The sequence below is a fragment of the Notolepis coatsorum genome, assembly GCF_963971535.1.
Source record: "Notolepis coatsorum genome assembly, chromosome: 10".
Lineage (NCBI taxonomy): Eukaryota > Metazoa > Chordata > Actinopteri > Aulopiformes > Paralepididae > Notolepis > Notolepis coatsorum.
In genome coordinates, this window is record NC_140174.1 from 85,825,886 (window position 1) to 85,839,783 (window position 13,898).

The following is a 13,898-nucleotide window of genomic DNA, read 5'->3' on the forward strand; positions in this document are numbered from 1 at the left end:
TATTATTATTATTATTATTATTATTATTATTATTATTATTATTATTATTATTATTATTATTATTATTATTATTATTATTATTATTATTATTATTATTATTATTATTTTTGGGCTGTGGGGGGTGCTTAATGTCTGAAGGAGTCGACTGAAGGCTTATTGTCCTCTGCAAAAGCATGCAATTGGTCCACTGATGGATACATCTTGATATTTGTCTAGTCTAGTGTGTTCATTAGATGGGTGAAATCCTCTTTCAGTGCCTCTGTGCCTGTTTTCCTAGGCAGTTAGCCTCTGGTATGCGTGCCATTAGTGTTAGCCATGCTTCTAGGCCTCTTTTCTTTTGGAAAGAATGATACAAAAATATATATATATATATAAAATATTATAATTTTTTTTATATATTCGACTAAGAGGTTGGCCAGTCGACTACGGCTCCTTTCGACCGATTAGTCGACTAATCGACTTATAGGGGTCAGCCCTACAATACAATATACTATACAGTACAAAGCAGAAATGGGATGAGGTACAATTTAGGTACAATTTACAGTAAGGTGTAATGAGGTATGGGTTGTAGTGCAAATTCTTTACCAATAAATATAAAGTGTGTTTAGGTGTTCTAAAGTGGGTAAAGTGGGTGTTGCAGTGAGTTGTTTGTTTAAAGTGAGTGTGTGCATGTGGATGTGTGTGCTGTGAGTGCATTTGATGGTTGTAACATAGTGTTATTGTCATTTAGCATTCTGATGGCCGGAGGATAGAAGCTTCTTCTGAGTCTCTCTGTGCTTGCCATGAGACTCCGGTATCGCTTGCCTGACCGCAGCAGTTCAAAGAGGCAGTTGTTTGGGTGGCTGGAGTCTTTGATAATTATCTTAGCCTTACCCATGCACCGCTTGTTGTAAATGTCCTGGAGAGTGGGAAGCCCCCCTCCAATTGTGCGTTCGGCTGAACGGGCCACTCTCTGTAGTCTGCTACGGTCTTGTGCGGTGCTATTCCCAAACCAGGAGGTGATATTGCCAGTCAGGATGCTCTCTATTGTGCATGAGTAGAAGTTCTTAAGGATCTTCTGACTGACTTGGAACTTCCTTAGGCGCATGAGGAAGTAGAGGTGTTGCCGTGCCTTCTTCACAACACTGTCAATGTGTGTGGTCCATGTCAAGTCCTCGGATATGTGGACTCCGAGGTACTTGAAACTGTTCACTTTCTCAACCGGTGCCCCATCGATGCTGAGGGGGCTGTAGTCCCTGACCCCGACCTCCTGAAGTCCACAATCATCTCTTTTGTTTTCCTGACGTTCAGGGAGAGGCAGTTCTCCTGACACCACTGCGACAGAATCTCTACCTCTTCCAGGTAGGCCCTTTCGTCGTTGGCAGAGATCAGGCCCACCACTACTGTGTCATCAGCAAATTTGATGATTGTGTAGTTGTTCCGCTGTGCCACAGTCATGTGTGTACAGGGAGTAAAGGAGGGGACTCAGAACACAGCCCTGGGGGGCCCCTATGTTGAGCGTGATGGATGAGGAGGTGCAGTTGCCTGCTCTCACCACCTGGGGTCTACCCATCAGGAAGTCCAAGACCCACTGGCAGAGGTCATAGTTCAAGCCCAGGTCCCTGAGCTTGGCTATGAGTTTGGAGGGGACTATGGTATTGAATGCTGAGCTGTAGTCGATGAACAGCATTCTCACATAGTTCCCCTGCCTCTTGTCCAGGTGTGATGCTGCTGTGTGCAGCACATGGGCTATGGCGTCCTCCGTGGACCTGATGGGCGATATGCAAATTGCAGGGGGTCCAGGTTGATGGGGAGCAGAGCATGTGAGCAGCGCGGCGCGTGGAGCGGAGTGGGCGGTTTTGACGTGAGCGGCGGAGTGGGTTTTAAAATGGGTCGGCGCGACTTCCGGAGCAAGAGTTCTCCTTCGCTCCAATCCGCTCCGGTCCGCTCAGAAACTGATGTAATATACATGTAGTACAATGCCAAAGCAACAGGTGGCGATGTACAAACATGAAGGCCATTTTCAACCAATGAGAAGGGTGAACCGTCACTCACATCTTGCTAGACCAAAGTAGAATCCGCAATTGTTGTTGTTGTTAGCTTACATGCTAACGTGAATGGCAGCGACCATAGCATTGTGGCTAGGCTAGCTACCATCGCTTAGTAGAGCTAGTTGAATGGATATAAACGTTATTCAACATTGCAGAATGGGTACAATTACAATACGGTTCAATACAAACAATTGTTAAGGGGCCCAGGGGGTGTAGACTGTTGTAGTTTGGTCAAATCAAGCTAATTTACATCATGCTCCAAAAAAAATATTCTGCTGAGCGAGCTGTGGAGCGGGGAACGCTTGATTCGTAAATGAAGGTGAGCGGTGAGCGACTTGGGGGCGGGGTCAACATGAGCGATTGGCGGAGCGGAACAAGCCGTCTAGAGCGAAGAGCGGATTTCTCGTCCGCGCCACTCCGCTCACATGCTCTGATGGGGAGGGAGGAACAGATGTAGCCCTTCACTAGCTTCTCAAAGCACTTCATGGCTATGGAGGTGAGAGCTACAGGGCGGTAGTCGTTGAGGCAAGCGGGCATCGATTTTTTGGGTACAACAGTGTCAGGCTGTGGTTGTACTGGGCAGCTCCTAGTGGTCAACAGTGTCCGACTGTGGTTGTACTGGGCAGCTCCTAGTGGTCAACAGTGTCAGACTGTAGTTGTACTGGGCAGCTCCTAGTGGTCAACAGTGTCAGGCTGTGGTTGTACTGGGCAGCTCCTAGTGGTCAACAGTGTCAGGCTGTGGTTGTACTGGGCAGCTCCTAATGGTCAACAGTGTCAGACTATGGTTGTACTGGGCAGCTCCTAGTGGTCAACAGTGTCAGGTGTAGTGGTTATGTCATTGCTGTTTCCCGCGTGGTCCACCCCACTTGAAATTGCAATGTATTCTCAATGGACACATTTCTAAATCGTCACGTTTAAAACAAATAAAGCATGAACATTGGCATGGTGTACCGTACCTTTCTGTGTGTATTCATCCACAATCTATAGCTCAACATGAAAAAAATTATCGTAAAAGTAGCAAAATAACAATGTTTATGTTTTCGTTTCACTGAGGAACTACACAATGGCCGTGACATGTATTAGGCGACAGCACTGGACGACAGGCCACAAGGAGGTGAAAGTAGGCTGTGCCTTTGACCTGTACATGGACCAGGCTTTCCAGGACAAGTATATAAAATACCTCTGAGTGGTAAGTGTCAGTGTAAGTGCTTAAACAATAATGTTAGCGATAGAAGGGAACTCATTTTGTGCAAAAATGGAAAGCTTGCCAATGTTCATGAGGCAGAATTGTTACAATAGCCGATAATCCATTTTCCTAATGATAAATCCCTGTACGGGTGGACTGCGCAGGAAACTAAAGTGACGTCATCAGACTACACCTCCTTATGCATGCTCCAGTCAGTGTGAGTCACAGGGGGGGGGGGGGGGGGGGGGGGGGCAGGAGGGGACTGACGCAGGTGATTGGTCCATAGAAGCTGACGCTACCGGTGTCTCATCAGACAGAGGAGTCAAGTCAGGACACACACACACACAAACATGCACACATACACACGCACACACATACACACATCCACCCACAGCCAGGCGATGCAGCATCAGTCATGCTGGCCACGTAACACTGCAGGTAGAGACACCGTAAGGATTTTGCCACTATTATGTTTCCTGTTAGGAGGAGGGTACATGTGAGAGGAAAAGGTACCACAGTTGCACCAGGAATCTTTTAATCACTTCCAAGGCTACGGCCGCGGCACGGTTAACCCTTTAACTACCACACTACAAGGTTAACCGTCTGTAGTGTGGTAGTGAAAGGTTAACCTTCTGTAGTGTGGTAGTGAAAGGGTTAATCCCATGAAGCCAGCAGGCGGGACTGTATTTCATAGGCTGTGTTGTTGGGCTCAGTTTTACATTTAGAGTGAAGATACTGGTATCATATGTGTAACTGAGGGGTACAATTCCCTGACTGTATTAATAAGTATGGTATCATTAAACCACTACTGTCTTATGTACATTACTACTGGCCATACAGTACACAGGTATATGAGATGAACACATCCACAATAACACGGTTTCACACAAGTACTCGTTTAGAAGAATATTTATTAGCAGCAATAAGATTATATTACATTACTTTACTTAGAGTCGCGCTTGTAAGGCGAAGAATGTGCATGAATAGGTCAAGAGCGTAAGTCCATTAGAATATTACGCAGGAGATAATGAATACCACCTGTATCGTAGGAATTATATCTATGGTACACTAGTAGGGCAGCGGGAGATACTAGTAGGGTCCCTCCGGTTGTAGGCCAGCAGTGGAGAGGAATGTTCGAATGCAAACTCTGGATCAACGGGGAATCAATAAGCTCCAGCTACGGGAGGCGGTACATTACTCCCTTGATCGGCAGACGAAAGCAGCAGCTGTAATCCAAGTATGCGTGCAGCATAGGTGAAAGCCGGCCAGCCTCTCCTAGAGACGGGCTCGAGTGATGTTCCTCACGGGTAAATCCCACACAGTAGTGGGTGTAGACGATTCTCCTCCGCTCCAACAGCCACAGGACCAAAGCAATAATCCAGCCGAAAAGGGCTCTGTAGTCGCCGGTGTAGGTTATCCAGTGTACATATCCACACGGTTCTCGTCTAGGGCTCCTCGGATGACGGCACCAGGTTAAGCCGCCCAGCCTGGATAAGCACACTAGCTCGGTACGAGGAAGCGTTGGTAATGCTGGTCACTGTAGAACGGTAGCCGCACGATACACTATACATAATAGACTATTACTTAAATAATAGAATAGGTCGAACTCGACGATACAGCGTTAAACTCTGACACTTCAGCTATCAATTCGCACGCGGTCTCAAGGCTCTATTTCGGGGCAAAACGGGCCCACTTCACAGCACGTTGTATCGTGGTGTGAGGCTTCAACTTATTGGTTAACATACTGCTGTATTCACCTGCGCCGTATTTATACGTTAGGTGAACAATCTAGTACCAGCCTTATTTCTGTCTCGTATTCTTGCGCAGAGCCGGTCATGTCCAGGCATGTCTTTGGCGGTGACTTTGAACTAGACATTGGGGGGTATGGCCGTGGCGCCTAGGGGATCGCTTCCAATAGGAGAACGAATATTATGGTCTGTACTAGGTAAAAGGGATATTCCGTGTATATGTACAAAGAATATACAAGGGATATCAAACGATATACAAATAGTATACATGGGATCTCAAGCAATAAATATATATATTCGGTTTAATCTGATCCTTCGTAACAGCCGCCTCCTAATTAGTCCGCACCTAATTAGATAAGCAGAGACAGATTAACCGCACTGTCCACTACTCAATGTCCGTTGTGAGGAGTAGGGCAATTCACAAAGTCAGTGGGTCATGGTCGTCATTAAGCGAGTCGGGGAGCCTTGGCAACTCTATCAGCCTCGCCACGGGTCGGGTGTATGTCCGCCCCTGGACGAGCACTTCTGCCGCTCTGACCTTTCCGTCGGCACCAGTGATCACTTTGCTTACGCGGCCGGCCGGCCACGCAGCTCGGGGTAGTGACTGGTCTATGATCACGACGACTGTGTCCACTTTTAAGTTGTCCCCGTCCTTGACCCGCTTCTGACGGGCTGGAAGGGATGGTAGGGGGGTTAGGAGGAAGCGGGCCTGAGACTGCTTTGATCTGTGCTTGGCTGCGCCTCCACCTCCTCCGTCTGTTTCTCTTGTTTGCTCTGTACCCCGTCTGAGGAGGGGCCGGTTCCGGCTGCCCCATCAAGGAGTCGCTTGGGGTGCTGGGTTCGAGGTCAGCTACGTCTGGAGCGCAGCTGAGGGGGGTGGAGTTCCGAACTCCCTCTTGTGCCCACGGTTCTCTCACAGGCCTCTCGCTTAATGTCAATAGCCTCTCAACGGGCTGTACGAGAGAGTGGCCTGTGTCGCTCACCTTTGTGTGCAGGCAGCGTGTAGACGTGGGTTGACTGTCAAGTCCGTAGAGGGGGCCCTGGAGCGTCCACCCCAGTCGGGTCTGAACCGCGACTGGGCATCCTTTGGGTCCGATGTGGGCCGCCTCAATTGGGAGAATGAGGTCCGCGTGGTCGGAGCCGATGAGCAGGGTCGGTGTGGCGCCGTCGTTAAGCGGTATAGGTAGTTGACGTAGGTGCACATACTTCGCCATCAGCTGTGGGATGGGGTAGGTGTACTGTGATAGGCCTATGTCGTGGCTGGTGAAGACGTTGGTAATACTATACTGCTTCTCGGGCTGGTCCACCGCTGCTATCTTGAAGGAGACCTTTTCACCTTTTATGGTCTTCTGGTCCCTTCTGATGGTGCGTATGGTCATGGTACCTTTGGCACCCCGCAGGCCCAACTGGGCTGCGGCGGAAGCGAGGAGGAGAGTCTTTTCAGACCCATCGTCCAGGACGGCGTAAGTGTCCAGGACCTTGTCCTCGTAGCTCAGGAGCACTCTGACCACTTTGATGAGCACTCGGGGGGTCCCGCTATGCTGGTCAATGTGGAGCACTCCTGTTGGTCGGTTGCTTTGGATCGTCTGGGGTGGTGCCGACTCGCGGTCGTCCGAGTAGCACCGTGACTCCCAGTGTCTGCTGTAGTAGTCGGGACACCAGGGAGCGGTCTGGTGGATTTTTGGTACTGGTGCCACCGCCTCGGCCTGGTACATTACCGTGACGGGCCCACTTTGTTGTCCTGGCGGACGCCTGTTGATGTCATGCAGGACCTCCAAGTGGGCGCCGCCGCACCTGCTACACTTCTTCTTCAAGCGGCACTCAGCTGCCATATGGCTGCGCGCGCAGCGGAAGCAGCGGCGGTGGTCCTTGATCCACTGACTCACCTCGTCCGTGGTCAGCTTCCCGAAAGTGTCGCATTGATACAGCCGATGTTCCCCTTCACAGTACTGGCATTCAATCTTCCACTCCTCTTTCGTCGAGGGGGTGTTGTGGTTCTTGTGCTGCGGTACTGATTCGGCTTGGTGCATAACGGTCACCGACCGGCGGTTATCGTTTGATCCCAGAGGTCCTAGTCTTGGGCTTGGTCCACTCCATACGAACGTGTCCAGTCGTAAGCTGCTGACCTCCCTGGCGAGGAACTCAGACAGGTCTAGGAGGGATGCCTCTGGGCCGTTGGGGTCACGGTGGTCTCTCTGCCGCCGAAAACACTCTTGTCGGGCGGGAGGGAGCTTCTCTAATATCCTCTCTACATTAGAGTTAGCGTACAGTTCGTATATCCCTTTTTCCTTTTGGGACCCCAGCATCCCTACCAGGGACTGTACCTTGATAGAGAGGTCATCTAGTGCTCTGTTGTCTCTGGCTGGGGGGAGACGGTCGATGTCTCTTATCTCTTGTATCACGTAGTCCCATATGCGTCCATAACGTTGGTCGAGGGCTACTAGAGCCGCGGTGTATGGGGTAGTAGAGTTGGAATATGCCAGCGCTATATTGTGCGCTCTGGGCACCTTCAGGTGCTTGAGTAGGATAGCATACTTGTACGTCTCATCGGGGACATCGGACATCATTGTCTCTAAGCACATTCATAGCTCTGTGTACTGTGCTCTGTTCTCGTGTGTGAAGTCCGGGAACGTCGGTGTGCCAAGGTACGATGCCATGGATGGCTGGCACATCGGTGAGCGTTGGGGGAGAGGCCTCCTGGGCGAGTCTCCCCGTACGTGTCATCGTGGGCTGGTACTTGGTGGGTACCGAAGCTCGGGTACCCAGGTGCTGTTCCTCGGGGCTGGCGGTGCGTCAAACTCACCCGTGAGTTGAGTCGGGGGTTTGTAACGCAGGGCCTCGGGGCTGACGTCTGGGCTGTACTGGGCCTCCTGGTCCAGAGTACGTTGCTGCTGGTCGGGGCTGTACTGGGCCTCCTGGTCCAGAGTACGTTGTTGCTGGTCGGCTTGACATTCCTCCTCTTCCTCTTCCTCTTCCTCTGCTAGGTCCTGGAGTCTTCTGTTCAGTCTCTCGGCGTGGTCCGGTTCTTCCCGGTTGCTGGGTCTCGTATGGACCGGCCGGGGAGGGGGTTCGGAGACGTGGACAGGATCCTCCTGTTGGCGGGGTCTCGGGTCGCTTGGTCGGGTAGGGGAATGTGTCCTAGACCCTTGTCGTGATGATCTCCGGGAGCTCCGTGCGGAGAGAGGGGGTGTCGCCATGGCAATCAATTTGTCCATCGTCTGCGCCTGCAGCCGGTCGCGCTCTGCCTCGCGCTGGGCATGGGCGGCGTCGCGCACTGCTTCGCACTGGGCATTGGCGGCGTCGCGCTGTGCATTTGCGGCGTCGCGCTGTGCATTGGCGGCGGCGTGCTGCGCATCGGCACGGCTTCTCTCAATGTTCTCTTCCGTCTGAAGGCGTCTGGTCTCCAGTCTTATGCGGTCGTCTTCACTCCTTTGTTGCGCCTGGAAGCGCTCTCGCTCGGTTGCAGAATGTTCGCGTTCACTGAGGGCTTGCGCTTGGAGTTGCGCGTGAAGGCGCTCTCGTTGGTCTGCAGCTCGTTCGCGCTCGGTGGAGGCTGCCAGGGTGGCGATGAGTGCCTGCGCCAGCATCTTGTCCGCTTCGCTGGGGGAAGACACAGGCGGAGGTGATCGGCTTCTGGCAGTGCTCGTTGGAGATCCGTTCTCCTGTCGCGCTCCGAGGAGGTCCATCTCCTGGGTGTGCGTCTCTTCTGGTAGTGGGTCGGGTTCCGTCCCTGGAGGGCTTTCTTTATCCTGGAGCTCTCCGGGGACTACCTCGTTGGCGTCGGCGGGGGGTAAAGTCATGTCAGGTCCCTCCTGGTCCCCCCCGTGAGCTTGGCCAGTTACGTTAGAACCCACTAGGGTCTCTACTGGCGGGGTCGCCTGGTCGGTAGGGTTTGACATACTTTTACTATCCGCTTTTTCCGCGTTTAATGTCTGTATAAAGCTAGGTAGTAGACTGACAGCGTAGTCCTCTAGGTAAGAAGGTGGCTGTCGTCTGCGCGTCGGGCGATCTAGCTTAGGAGAACCGTTTGTGGAGTGTTCATCATTGGCCATGTTAATATTAATATTATATTAATACTACGCTAATTACCCTCCGGCTCGAAGGACCAATTGTAACTGAGGGGTACAATTCCCTGACTGTATTAATAAGTATGGTATCATTAAACCACTACTGTCTTATGTACATTACTACTGGCCATACAGTACACAGGTATATGAGATGAACACATCCACAATAACACGGTTTCACACAAGTACTCGTTTAGAAGAATATTTATTAGCAGCAATAAGATTATATTACATTACTTTACTTAGAGTCGCGCTTGTAAGGCGAAGAATGTGCATGAATAGGTCAAGAGCGTAAGTCCATTAGAATATTACGCAGGAGATAATGAATACCACCTGTATCGTAGGAATTATATCTATGGTACACTAGTAGGGCAGCGGGAGATACTAGTAGGGTCCCTCCGGTTGTAGGCCAGCAGGGGAGAGGAATGTTCGAATGCAAACTCTGGATCAACGGGGAATCAATAAGCTCCAGCTACGGGAGGCGGTACATTACTCCCTTGATCGGCAGACGAAAGCAGCAGCTGTAATCCAAGTATGCGTGCAGCATAGGTGAAAGCCGGCCAGCCTCTCCTAGAGACGGGCTCGAGTGATGTTCCTCACGGGTAAATCCCACACAGTAGTGGGTGTAGACGATTCTCCTCCGCTCCAACAGCCACAGGACCAAAGCAATAATCCAGCCGAAAAGGGCTCTGTAGTCGCCGGTGTAGGTTATCCAGTGTACATATCCACACGGTTCTCGTCTAGGGCTCCTCGGATGACGGCACCAGGTTAAGCCGCCCAGCCTGGATAAGCACACTAGCTCGGTACGAGGAAGCGTCGGTAATGCTGGTCACTGTAGAACGGTAGCCGCACGATACACTATACATAATAGACTATTACTTAAATAAAGGTGCTTGAGTAGGATAGCATACTTGTACGTCTCATCGGGGACATCGGACATCATTGTCTCTAAGCACATTCATAGCTCTGTGTACTGTGCTCTGTTCTCGTGTGTGAAGTCCGGGAACGTCGGTGTGCCAAGGTACGATGCCATGGATGGCTGGCACATCGGTGAGCGTTGGGGGAGAGGCCTCCTGGGCGAGTCTCCCCGTACGTGTCATCGTGGGCTGGTACTTGGTGGGTACCGAAGCTCGGGTACCCAGGTGCTGTTCCTCGGGGCTGGCGGTGCGTCAAACTCACCCGTGAGTTGAGTCGGGGGTTTGTAACGCAGGGCCTCGGGGCTGACGTCTGGGCTGTACTGGGCCTCCTGGTCCAGAGTACGTTGCTGCTGGTCGGGGCTGTACTGGGCCTCCTGGTCCAGAGTACGTTGTTGCTGGTCGGCTTGACATTCCTCCTCTTCCTCTTCCTCTTCCTCTGCTAGGTCCTGGAGTCTTCTGTTCAGTCTCTCGGCGTGGTCCGGTTCTTCCCGGTTGCTGGGTCTCGTATGGACCGGCCGGGGAGGGGGTTCGGAGACGTGGACAGGATCCTCCTGTTGGCGGGGTCTCGGGTCGCTTGGTCGGGTAGGGGAATGTGTCCTAGACCCTTGTCGTGATGATCTCCGGGAGCTCCGTGCGGAGAGAGGGGGTGTCGCCATGGCAATCAATTTGTCCATCGTCTGCGCCTGCAGCCGGTCGCGCTCTGCCTCGCGCTGGGCATGGGCGGCGTCGCGCACTGCTTCGCGCTGGGCATTGGCGGCGTCGCGCTGTGCATTTGCGGCGTCGCGCTGTGCATTGGCGGCGGCGTGCTGCGCATCGGCACGGCTTCTCTCAATGTTCTCTTCCGTCTGAAGGCGTCTGGTCTCCAGTCTTATGCGGTCGTCTTCACTCCTTTGTTGCGCCTGGAAGCGCTCTCGCTCGGTTGCAGAATGTTCGCGTTCACTGAGGGCTTGCGCTTGGAGTTGCGCGTGAAGGCGCTCTCGTTGGTCTGCAGCTCGTTCGCGCTCGGTGGAGGCTGCCAGGGTGGCGATGAGTGCCTGCGCCAGCATCTTGTCCGCTTCGCTGGGGGAAGACACAGGCGGAGGTGATCGGCTTCTGGCAGTGCTCGTTGGAGATCCGTTCTCCTGTCGCGCTCCGAGGAGGTCCATCTCCTGGGTGTGCGTCTCTTCTGGTAGTGGGTCGGGTTCCGTCCCTGGAGGGCTTTCTTTATCCTGGAGCTCTCCGGGGACTACCTCGTTGGCGTCGGCGGGGGGTAAAGTCATGTCAGGTCCCTCCTGGTCCCCCCCGTGAGCTTGGCCAGTTACGTTAGAACCCACTAGGGTCTCTACTGGCGGGGTCGCCTGGTCGGTAGGGTTTGACATACTTTTACTATCCGCTTTTTCCGCGTTTAATGTCTGTATAAAGCTAGGTAGTAGACTGACAGCGTAGTCCTCTAGGTAAGAAGGTGGCTGTCGTCTGCGCGTCGGGCGATCTAGCTTAGGAGAACCGTTTGTGGAGTGTTCATCATTGGCCATGTTAATATTAATATTATATTAATACTACGCTAATTACCCTCCGGCTCGAAGGACCAATTGTAACTGAGGGGTACAATTCCCTGACTGTATTAATAAGTATGGTATCATTAAACCACTACTGTCTTATGTACATTACTACTGGCCATACAGTACACAGGTATATGAGATGAACACATCCACAATAACACGGTTTCACACAAGTACTCGTTTAGAAGAATATTTATTAGCAGCAATAAGATTATATTACATTACTTTACTTAGAGTCGCGCTTGTAAGGCGAAGAATGTGCATGAATAGGTCAAGAGCGTAAGTCCATTAGAATATTACGCAGGAGATAATGAATACCACCTGTATCGTAGGAATTATATCTATGGTACACTAGTAGGGCAGCGGGAGATACTAGTAGGGTCCCTCCGGTTGTAGGCCAGCAGGGGAGAGGAATGTTCGAATGCAAACTCTGGATCAACGGGGAATCAATAAGCTCCAGCTACGGGAGGCGGTACATTACTCCCTTGATCGGCAGACGAAAGCAGCAGCTGTAATCCAAGTATGCGTGCAGCATAGGTGAAAGCCGGCCAGCCTCTCCTAGAGACGGGCTCGAGTGATGTTCCTCACGGGTAAATCCCACACAGTAGTGGGTGTAGACGATTCTCCTCCGCTCCAACAGCCACAGGACCAAAGCAATAATCCAGCCGAAAAGGGCTCTGTAGTCGCCGGTGTAGGTTATCCAGTGTACATATCCACACGGTTCTCGTCTAGGGCTCCTCGGATGACGGCACCAGGTTAAGCCGCCCAGCCTGGATAAGCACACTAGCTCGGTACGAGGAAGCGTCGGTAATGCTGGTCACTGTAGAACGGTAGCCGCACGATACACTATACATAATAGACTATTACTTAAATAATAGAATAGGTCGAACTCGACGATACAGCGTTAAACTCTGACACTTCAGCTATCAATTCGCACGCGGTCTCAAGGCTCTATTTCGGGGCAAAACGTGCCCACTTCACAGCACGTTGTATCGTGGTGTGAGGCTTCAACTTATTGGTTAACATACTGCTGTATTCACCTGCGCCGTATTTATACGTTAGGTGAACAATCTAGTACCAGCCTTATTTCTGTCTCGTATTCTTGCGCAGAGCCGGTCATGTCCAGGCATGTCTTTGGCGGTGACTTTGAACTAGACATTGGGGGGTATGGCCGTGGCGCCTAGGGGATCGCTTCCAATAGGAGAACGAATATTATGGTCTGTACTAGGTAAAAGGGATATTCCGTGTATATGTACAAAGAATATACAAGGGATATCAAACGATATACAAATAGTATACATGGGATCTCAAGCAATAAATATATATATTCGGTTTAATCTGATCCTTCGTAACAATATGAAACTATAGATAACACACAACACACATCCAGTACCAACCATCTCATGTTAGCGTGTCGGCAAGGGGGGTTATAACTAATGCTCCAAAGTGAGGCTACCTTTTTGGTGAGGCGAGAATTGCCATGGGCCTTTTCAAAAGGGCCTAACCAAAAAACACAATGTTTATTATTATCCTGAGCGACTGTGGCTCAGGAGGTAGAGCAGCCGACTGTGAGTGAATGGGTAAAAATGTGAGGAACAAAATTGTAAAGCACTTTGGAAGTGCTATATATAAATGCAGCCATTTACCATTTATTATAGGTGAGCTGCAGCTAAAGTCCCTCTTCAGCTTCCCAGCTTTCAGATGATGTCATCACTTCATCAGTTATTCATCACGTTTTGATGAATAACTGAAACATGAGATCAACCACCAAAATGTGGCTGTATTTCAGCAAGTGATCTCTATTATAGATTCAGGTTAAGCTTAAGGTTAAGGTTAAGGTTTAGGTTACGGTTAAGAGTAAGGTTAGGGTAAGGGTTAAGGTGGATGTAAGGGTTAAGGTAAGGGTTAATGTTAAGGTTAAGGTAAGGGGGTAAATGTTAATGTAAGTGTTAAGGTTAAGGTAAGGGTTAGAGCCTTATTAACAGGTTATTGGCTGATGTTCCATCTCTCAACAGCAGAGGGCAGAGAAACAGATACATCACAGTGACATAATCATAGTAGTTGCCATGGTGACAGAGCAGACCAATAATGTGTGTGTTGTGTCAACATCCTGGCCCACATTCAGTAGTCAGCAGACTAAAATCTCTCTCTCTCTCTCTCTCTCTCTCTCTCTCTCTCTCTCTCTCTCTCTCTCTCTCTCTCTCTCTCTCTCTCTCTCTCTCTCTCTCTCTCTCTCTCTCTCTCTCTCTCTCTCTCTCTCTCTCTCTCTCTCTCTCTCTCTCTCTCTCTCTCTCTCTCTCTCTCTCTCTCTCTCTCTCTCTCTCTCTCTCTCTCTCTCTCCCTCCCTCTCTCTATCTCTCACTGTATCTCTCTACCTCTCTCTCTGTCTCTCTCTCTCTTTCTCTCTTTGGT

At 50.8% G+C, this 13,898-nt stretch overlaps 1 protein-coding gene across 1 annotated transcript in view; it reads right to left on the bottom strand.

Moving 5' to 3' along the window:
- Positions 1–13,898, bottom strand: part of ank3b (ankyrin 3b) — a gene marked incomplete at its 3' end in the record, with an annotated part of 393,887 nt that overhangs the window by 255,924 nt on the left and 124,065 nt on the right.